Below are 9,027 nucleotides of genomic sequence, written 5' to 3'. Positions count from 1 at the left end.
TGCAGAGAATAAGGCATGAGTGGGCATATTCATGGAGCCAAAAAGACAATGGTATAAATAGTTTTCTCAGATTGTTTTCTATTACATTATTTCTATCACTGAAACCATTTAGTATAGAATCTTAAAAAATGCATTCCTTATTTTCAAAAGGCAAAACAAAGCTGAAACTTCCCAATGAAATGAAATGTCATTTGTAATTTGATCCTTGTTTTCTAAGCCTGTAAAAGAAGATTCTCCGTCATTATTTTTAACCATACTTACTAATGTAAGTACCAAACATACCATCTTATGTACTGGTAGAGAATTAAAATGAACATGACTTCAAACTTGGGATTCTAATGAGATTTTTAAAAAATTCACACTCAGCTTAGGTACAAATTCTGTCAGTAAATGGATTAATTTTTGGCAATTTTCTAATCTCATTATACCTTTTTGTCAGCAGAATGATTTATCAGAATTACAATGCCTAATGCTGTATATCTTGTGAAATATAATCATCTGAACCAAGATAGTATCGTCATTTGACTCTTTCAATATACAATATTTTCATTAACGGCAGGATATTCATTCCTTCCCATCTACTCAGCAGGGCTATAAATAGAGAGGCCAGCCAACCAAATCACACAATATTGAAAAGGTCAAAAAAATACAGTATATTATTATAATTTACAGAATACTGCTCATGAAGTATTAAAACTCTTGACACCTTATTTATGTAATGAGAAAACAATGAAAACATAAAGCAGCATGCAGTGGTCATGTTGTTATTGCTGTGATTATAGAGATAGTATTGAATGAATCTTTTCTTTGTGGTTAACAGGAACTAAACAAGCAGGAAGATCTGTCTAGTCGATAACAATATTAAAGCTGTGGTTCCTCCTGGTAGATCACTATAGGATTTTAAAATAAAGAAAAGGAAAATTAAAAATAAGGAAAAGAAGCACACTGGTCAGGACAGAGGCACAATCTATTTGCCTGGTTCCAGAAGAAACTAAAATTTATGATCTAGTTGGCAGAGATGGAAGACCTCTTCTGTAAGAACACCTGATTCAGATCAGGCCTAGATGGTTTAATTTTAGCAGGCCACATCTATTATTCGAGATGAGTGATTAAGAGACAGACTATATAGTCTCATGCTAGGGCTTTTTGTCTTAGTGATTCCTGCTTGAGCTGTCAAATTATTTCTATGACTGGGTTAAGGCAGGAACAAAACTGACATTGCTCATCTGCACTTAAGCGAATGATATTTGTGGTAAATGTCCATTTAACTTTATGAATGAGATATTAAAACCCAAATCTTGTTTACAAAAAATAGAGCTTGGATTAAAGATAGCCATATATAAGTCGCTTCACTACTTTTTTTCCCCCTGAATTGTTATCCAAATCCTAAAATTCTACTGTATTTATTGAAAGACATTTATTGCTAGATATTACTCAAGGTGCTGCAGAAAACAGGAAGAATTCATAGTTCCCAAATCTACCATTTTCTCTTCCTTCCCACTACCATTGTCTTAGTTTAGGTCATTATTTTGTATTACCCTGTCTAGGGTAATTTATTCTTAAATAGACTACTATCCCTCTTGTTGGGAACTGCTTGGCCTGGTTTCAGAAGCTGTAACCCTGCCAAGGATGGAGGACCCCAAGGCTGGAAATAATCAGGAGGCCTTGGAGAAGCAGGGTCCTGAGGAGACTCGGCCTGTCCCCCGCTGGCAGGGGCATAGCCCCTGCCTCTCTGCTTTGCCATGGAGGGTCAATTAGCCAATGACGGGTAAGTGACCTCGCACTGAGGTTAACGACCTAAGACAGGTATTGGCTGATATTGGCAGCAGAAAAGAAATTGCGGGACACGGAGAAGGGGCAAAAAGGCCCCTGCACCTCTCGATTTGGCTTGGACACGGCCGGAGTCCTCATTGCAGCAGAGACGCAGTCTCCTTATCTCTTGGTGTTTTCCTGGCCCTTCCTGGCTCAAGCTTGAAACAGTGCAGGAAAAACAGCCCTAAATCAGATCTGGCGGGTCCCAGGGTAATCAGGCCTGAAAGTAAATTCTTTAGAGTGTGCTCTGTTCCTCCCTCAGATCTCTGGCCAGCTCATGCTGGAAGACATTCACATTATTTACATCCCTTACCTTGTCAAGACATTGGTTTTATTTACACCTTTTACCCTATATCTTTAAGGCGCCTTTAAGTCTACTTTCCCCTTATCTGTAGTCGCTATTGTTGATTCTAGTCTCCTCTCAGACCCATTTAAATCAGTGATTTCCTGTCACTTGTTTTCCTGAAGGTATCTATTCTCTGTGAAACTTAACTTGCTAATGTAACAAGTGTACATATGCATTCCTGTTACCTAGCCCACTGATAAGTTTTTCAATAAAAACCTTGGAACAGAGGGGCCAGGGCCTTCCCGACAAGAACGATGTGCCACGGCCTTTTCTAGGAAGAGGGAAGTGCCTCTGTCCACTCTCCGGGCAAACAGAGAAGTGTTTGAGACTTTTTGTGTTTTATCCTCCTCATCCGTGACAACCCCGGGACAGGCGCTGCGGGTTTCAGAGCCCTGCTCCCACCTCAGCTGGCCCCCGCCGGTTTTCCTCGGGTTTCAGGGAGCGCTGCGCTCTCTGCGGTGCTCCCTAGTGGTGGCGCGCCCCTATAGCTGTCGCGCAGTGTGACACCCTCTAATGAATTCTTTGTACGCTTCCCAAAGGGAATTTTTCTAAAATCATAATACTATACTATTTATTCCCAGTTTTAAACTTTTCCTTGTTTTCCCATTTTTTAAAAATAGAGTTCACCCCTCCATCGGACATTCAGGGCCCTTCACGACTAAGCCTTTCCAGCTGCCTCAGCCCCGATCTTTGTCAGGCCCTATTTCAGTTAAACTAGCAGCAAAAATGGTTTATAATCCTCAGAAACTATTCTTATGGAACTCATGTAGGAAATTCCCACATGAAGCCTGCCATATTACCACTTTTCCTTCTTAAAAGAATAGAAGGGTATTGATAAATTATGGTTCGTCTTTCTTTTCTTTTTTAAAGGTGCAAAATATAGTCAAAATTTACTACATTTGTCTCAAGGTAGAATGAATACTTTGTGTAAATCTCCTCCTTAGATCTATTGTCTTATGCTGATCTCCCCAATATATTTACTGAACTTTAAAAAGGAGACAGAGAGGAAGAAAAGATTTTAAGAGGAAAGAAAGGAAAATAAAGGGAGGGAGAGGGAGGAAGAAGGGCAGGAGAAAGTAATGACCTCGGATAAACTAATAGGATTTTTGCTATGGGATTGAGCTATTGGCTTAGTTCTGACTCATTATAAGTTTGTAAATTATGCCCCTAATTTTTTAAGTCTAATACCAGAGCATGCCTTCCATTTTATAAAATCATCACCTGGGAATTGTCCTACAGAAAAATTATGTTTACTCTTACCAAAAAAAAAAAAAAAAAAATTACGTATCTGCTATCTGCCACCAAACACAAGTGAGGAATACCAGTTCTACTGATAGGACTGTGTGGACAATTTAAATAACCCATTTCCTAGGCAGAACACATATAACAGACTGGAAATATCTGAACATTGTTTCATTTTTGCACTCTGTGTAGAAAACGTGACATCTGAAATCATTTAATTGCTTCCAATTTCTTGATATCCTACAATTTCCATGTCTTTGTAATGAAAAGATCAAGAAACAGCAACAGTAAAGAGAGGAGATACAATATAAAGTTAGGCAAATACCCTAACTACCCCATCTAAAACACCAGCCTAATCTGCTCACATTTTATGTATACTCTCTTTTATTTTCTAGATATCACATACATGTATTATATAATAATACATATATAATATATAATATAATATATATAATTTGGAATTATATAATCATTTATGTTTATAGAAAATTATTTGTGTGATGAGGAGACCTGCTTTAGACATGTATTAGAAAAGTGATATTATGCATTCTTCTAATATCACTAACCATTTATGGTAATGGAAAATGAATAGTATATTTTAAAAGATAGCAATAAATGAAATAACCTTCTTTCAGGTATTAATAAGGATGAACCATTTTTCTAAAATTGTTCATCTTCCCACACTAGACTATAGGTACCAGTACTATATTATTAACCGATAATAATATAGTATAACTGATAATAATAAGTACTAAAGAGCTAGTTTTACTATTCCCTAGCTCTTTGATAAGTGTCTTTCCATGATAGGTACTTAAATGATAATTATTACATAAAAGAATGAATCATACAACTCATGGTAATGTTTTCTGACTCCATACTATTTCATATATTATTTCCTCTCTCTGGAAAGTCTTTCCTTATCTTCATTCACAGCTGAAATTCTTATTTATCAATCAAACCCCAACTCAGATGTTGCTTCTTTTATGAACCTATCCAATGTTCATCACCCCCTCCTACATTCTCTTTTTGTACATATGTAGGATATATTCGGCTCATGAAGTTGAATTAGACTGTGTTTTCTTGTTTCTAAAACAATTCATAACTTTAAGCTAAGCTAGTCCTCTTAATCATTACACTCCTGATGTCTAGGGTGACCATTCTCCCTAGGTTGCCTAATATAGTGTTTACATATGCCCTTGTACCCACTGACTTACTTATAACACTCCCTTTTATTCCAAAATGCATCCCTATTTGGAGGATAAATTGTGTCATCACTCAACTCTTGTAATTATTGCCAGTTGATGATATTCTAAGCCATCCTACAATGGACCTTCCAGTCCTGCTGGATCACAACTTGGTTACTTTGATTTCCACCTCATTCCCCTGGTGTCACAGGGTCTCAATTCAACCTTGGTTTTTGCCTTTTAGGCACCAGACCACACACTTCCTGTACTTTCTGGCATAGCTCATTCATCTTTCCTGTTTCCCAACTCTGTTCTAACTCTGGTTCCAGAGATCATTCCACCATTCTGCCTCGTTTGCAGAATACAGACAGCTAAGCCAGTCCGGACCTCATCTTAAAGAGGAAAAGAGGGCTCAAATTATATTTCCCTATCATCTACTAGATATTGTGTTATTATTTATTTCTCTCCCAGACACTGAGAGTATTTACTGGCACATAGTACAGGTTAAAAATGTTAACTCAATTAAATTGGGAAATAATTGTGATGGGCTGATTGTATTCTCTCAAAATTTACATGATGAAGTCCTAATCCCCAGTACCTCAGAATGTGACTTTATTTAGAGATGGGATCTTTACAGAGGGAATCGCAGTAAAATGAGATTATTAGGCTGTGACCTAATCCAACACGACTAGTACCCTCAAGAAAACTGATACAAACTGCAATGTATTTGCTCACATATAAAATGACAATACTACTTCAGAGTTTGTGTGATGGTTAAATGTGATAATTTATATGAAATGTTAAGTACAATTCTCAGCATATTCATTAAATGTCAAATATTTTTGTTATTATTATCACCATTTGAGTTTTCTTTGCATAGACAATGAATTCTTTGCTAGTCTGTTCTTATGAGCTGTTTTTAACCTTTTAGCTAAGGTAAAAAAAATATCTATTTCCCTGATTACTATGAGAATATTTTTCCCTCTCACATTTAAAAAATATTTTAGTTATATATTTAAATTCTAGACTTTATTTTCTTATACCTAAATTAATTCTATAGCCCTATTTATATGTGACATACAATGCAGGGGACTTCAGGTAAGAGGCTTGTTTAATATTTAAAGTATATCAGTTACTAAATGATATGCTCATAATTGCTTTATAACTTATTTATGGAAAATTCCTTAAAATGAGTGTGGACCCCATTCATTACTCAAAATCATATACATGATGAAGAAGAGTGGCTTGGATGTATATTAGAGATGTGATATCATGAATTCCTCTTATACTACTAAGAGTTGATGATGGTATCAGTAGAAAATAACTAAATGTATTTAAAGGAGTGCAATAAAAAACTGGTAATATCTTGTTGCAGGTATTAATAAGGATGACATATTTTGTTTAAGTTAAAATACAGAAGTGTATCTTAGAATAAAAGAAAATCATGTGAATGCTTTAATGAGAATTATATCATCTTTCTGGAATTTAGAATCCAGAAGGAAAAAACAAACACTGTACCAACAAGAGCGGGGCCAGGATGAGGCAGTGGTTGATCACAGGGCAGTGAAGGGCCTGGCGCTGACCCTAAACACATGGGACCGTGCGAGTACCCTGGCCAGGCCCACCCACCATCCACCCACCCGCCATCCACCCACCGCTGAGCCTGGCCAGTCAGAGTGCTGAGGTGGATGCCGGCCCGCTGCTCTTTGCCAGTTTCCATCAGGACATCACTGAAAGAAACACCAAGAACAGCTCATTTCTATCATCTTGCTCTTACCTGGTCCGGCTATAAATCTTTCTCCCTTTCTTCTGTGGATAAGCTGGAACAGATCTATGAATGCCTGATACTGAAGATGTGTACATTGTAGAAAGAATGTTCTCAAGCAGCTTGGTGGCCATCATCGGCCTCAAAGCTCCTAGGAAGCTAAAAGTTTGCCACTTTAGGAAAGGAACTGAGATCTGCAACTACAGCTACTCCAATGTGATACTGGCTGTGACGTTGAGCAGGCAGAGGCTCACAGTGTGCCTGGAAAGGTCTCTGTATATTACAACATTCAGGACATGTAGGTACTGTACCCCATCAGGGAGACTCGCCAAACCTGGCAGGTAAATGAACTGTGAGAAGAGAGCTCTGTTTTTCAGAGTCTGCCTTTTCAAGATAGTCATGGGCTTGTGTCCATCGGCAATGACAACTGCTACCAGTCATACCCTGGCATGGCCACCTTCCGAGAGGTGTGGGTCTTCACCACCGTTAACTTGAGAGCTGCCAACATGATCCCAGCTCACCCCAGTCCTTTAGCCGTGATGGCTTTTGATGCCAGTGGAACCAAGCTCACCACTGCTTCAGAGTAGAGGACCGTGATTAAGGTATTTTCCATTCCAGAGGGACAGAAACTCTTTGAGCTCCAGAGAGGAGTTAAAAGGTGTGTGAGCATCTCCTCCCTGACCTTCAGCTTAGGTGGCAGATTCCTCTCTGCCTCCAGCAACTCTTGAGACTGTGCACATCTTCAAACTCAAGACTGAAGGGAAAATCTCAGGAGGAGCCCACCACCTGGTCTGGGTACTTCAGGAAGTTGCTCACGACTTCTACCAGCTGTGTGCTCTTTCAAGTAAGAGAAATGTGAGACCACGGCAGAGCCTTTGCCATAGTCTGTCTGCTTTTCTGTGACCACAGAAACATTTGTGCCCTAGCCACAATGCAAAAGATTCCCAGACTGCTGTTGGGAGCTTCCTACAGATACTTATACATGTACAACTTGGACCCCCAGAAAGGGCCAATTCCTCCTGATGTAGAAGCACAAATTGGATAGCAGTATGGAGACAACCAATGAAATCTTAGACTCCACCTCTCATGACTGACTGCCCCTTAGTAACTCAAATGCACAGCACAACTGTAGCCAAAGATACTTAGGTGCCTGTATCTCCTACAAGACCTGCCTACACAGGGGAGCTGGGTGCAGTGTGCGGCACTTGTCTGGAAGAGAAAGATAGGGCTCTACAGCTGGAATAGGACAGCGAGCATCCTCCCATGATTCATCAGCATGACTGAACTTGACCTGTGAATTCTATTCCACAAAAAAGAATACTGGATGGCAGAGGACTTTGTGTTATGCTTCTATACACTTTGACCTGAATTGTGGGAAAGGATGGCAGAGACTTAAAAAAAGGGAAAAAAATGTAGCTGTAGTCTCATTTCCTGCTGTTGAGAAATACATGGTTTTCACTTCAGTGGCAAAACAAAACAAAAAACTGTAGCTTTAGAAACAGACCATCAGAGTTATATTATGTACAACTAAACAGTCTTATAGTGATCTAAAACTTTCTATTTGACATTTATTTATATTAAGGGATTTATTATTATTATACTAAGGAATTTCTTTAATGTGGCAATAGTTTTTGGAAATTTTGCCTTTAAGCTAATATAGTCTACTCATATTTAAGTAATCATAGTTTGTTTTTACCAGCACAGTTTTTACTTAAAATTGTGGCTACTGCACTGATACTGCTTGATTGAATCAAAGGCATGGGTTCTTGCCTCTGCCATCATTTGCTTCTTTCAGGAAAGTAGCATAAGCACGTTGTGCCTCAGTTCCCCTGTTTATATATAAGAAGACTTATGTCTATCTGCCTTTCTTATATCAGGATTGTTATAAGTGATATATGAGATATGTGTAATATGCATGAAATATTTTACTTCAACATTGGTAAATACAGCTTAGCAGAGCAAAATCAGTTTTGGACTGGATATACTCCAGGCCAACCAAACTCTCTGCTGTTCCATTGTATGAATGGGAAAAAGGGAATGAGGGTAAGGATTTTTATTACATGAAGTTATAACCAGGAGCTGTTATTTTATAATGCCTGTCAGTTATTGTGGTTAATTTAAAGGAGGGTCGTTTTGTTTTCTCAGGCAATGAAGTGTTTGGCACTGCTGGAGCCATTATGTGTATTAAGCAGTGTGTTTATATTTTATGTTGACATAACAAACTAGGGCTTATGTTGATCTCTATAGATAAAACATATTAAAACCCCATTAATGGGATTATTCTCACTGACGGACTGATGTTCTAAACGTTATGAACTTCTCTTCTGTGTTTAGACTCTACCGATTTGGAACAAATAATATCACGAGAGCTTGACTCTTTACTTACCCTTAAGGTGGCTTGGAAATGAGGAATAGAAAAAAAAGCTTTTAATTTGCACTGTGGATTAGAAATGAAACTTGACCTCCATTATGCCTCACTTTCCTCATTTGTTAAAGAAGGGTAGCAGTATTTACGTCTCTCACTAGGTGTCACACAAATTAGCTTGATCATGATTATACCATGCTGTGGCAATTCAAAGAACTCTCTGTAGGTTTCTTAGGAATACAACTCTGGAGCCAGAGCAGGGGAGGTCCATTTTAAAGATTCATGAACACTAGAATCCATTTACAGCCTATGT

The 9,027-nt window shown here is 38.3% G+C and overlaps 1 pseudogene; it reads left to right on the top strand.

The window, feature by feature from the left end:
- The first annotated feature begins 1,761 nt into the window (after positions 1 to 1,761).
- On the top strand, positions 1,762 to 7,633 carry LOC129072023 (WD repeat domain phosphoinositide-interacting protein 2-like; annotated as a pseudogene).
- The last annotated feature ends 1,394 nt before the right edge of the window (positions 7,634 to 9,027 follow it).

The sequence above is a fragment of the Pteronotus mesoamericanus genome, unplaced genomic scaffold, assembly GCF_021234165.1.
Source record: "Pteronotus mesoamericanus isolate MK-2021 breed Mesoamerican mustached bat unplaced genomic scaffold, CSHL_Meso_final contig_291, whole genome shotgun sequence".
NCBI lineage: Eukaryota > Metazoa > Chordata > Mammalia > Chiroptera > Mormoopidae > Pteronotus > Pteronotus mesoamericanus.
This window is presented reverse-complemented; position numbering and strand designations above follow the sequence as displayed.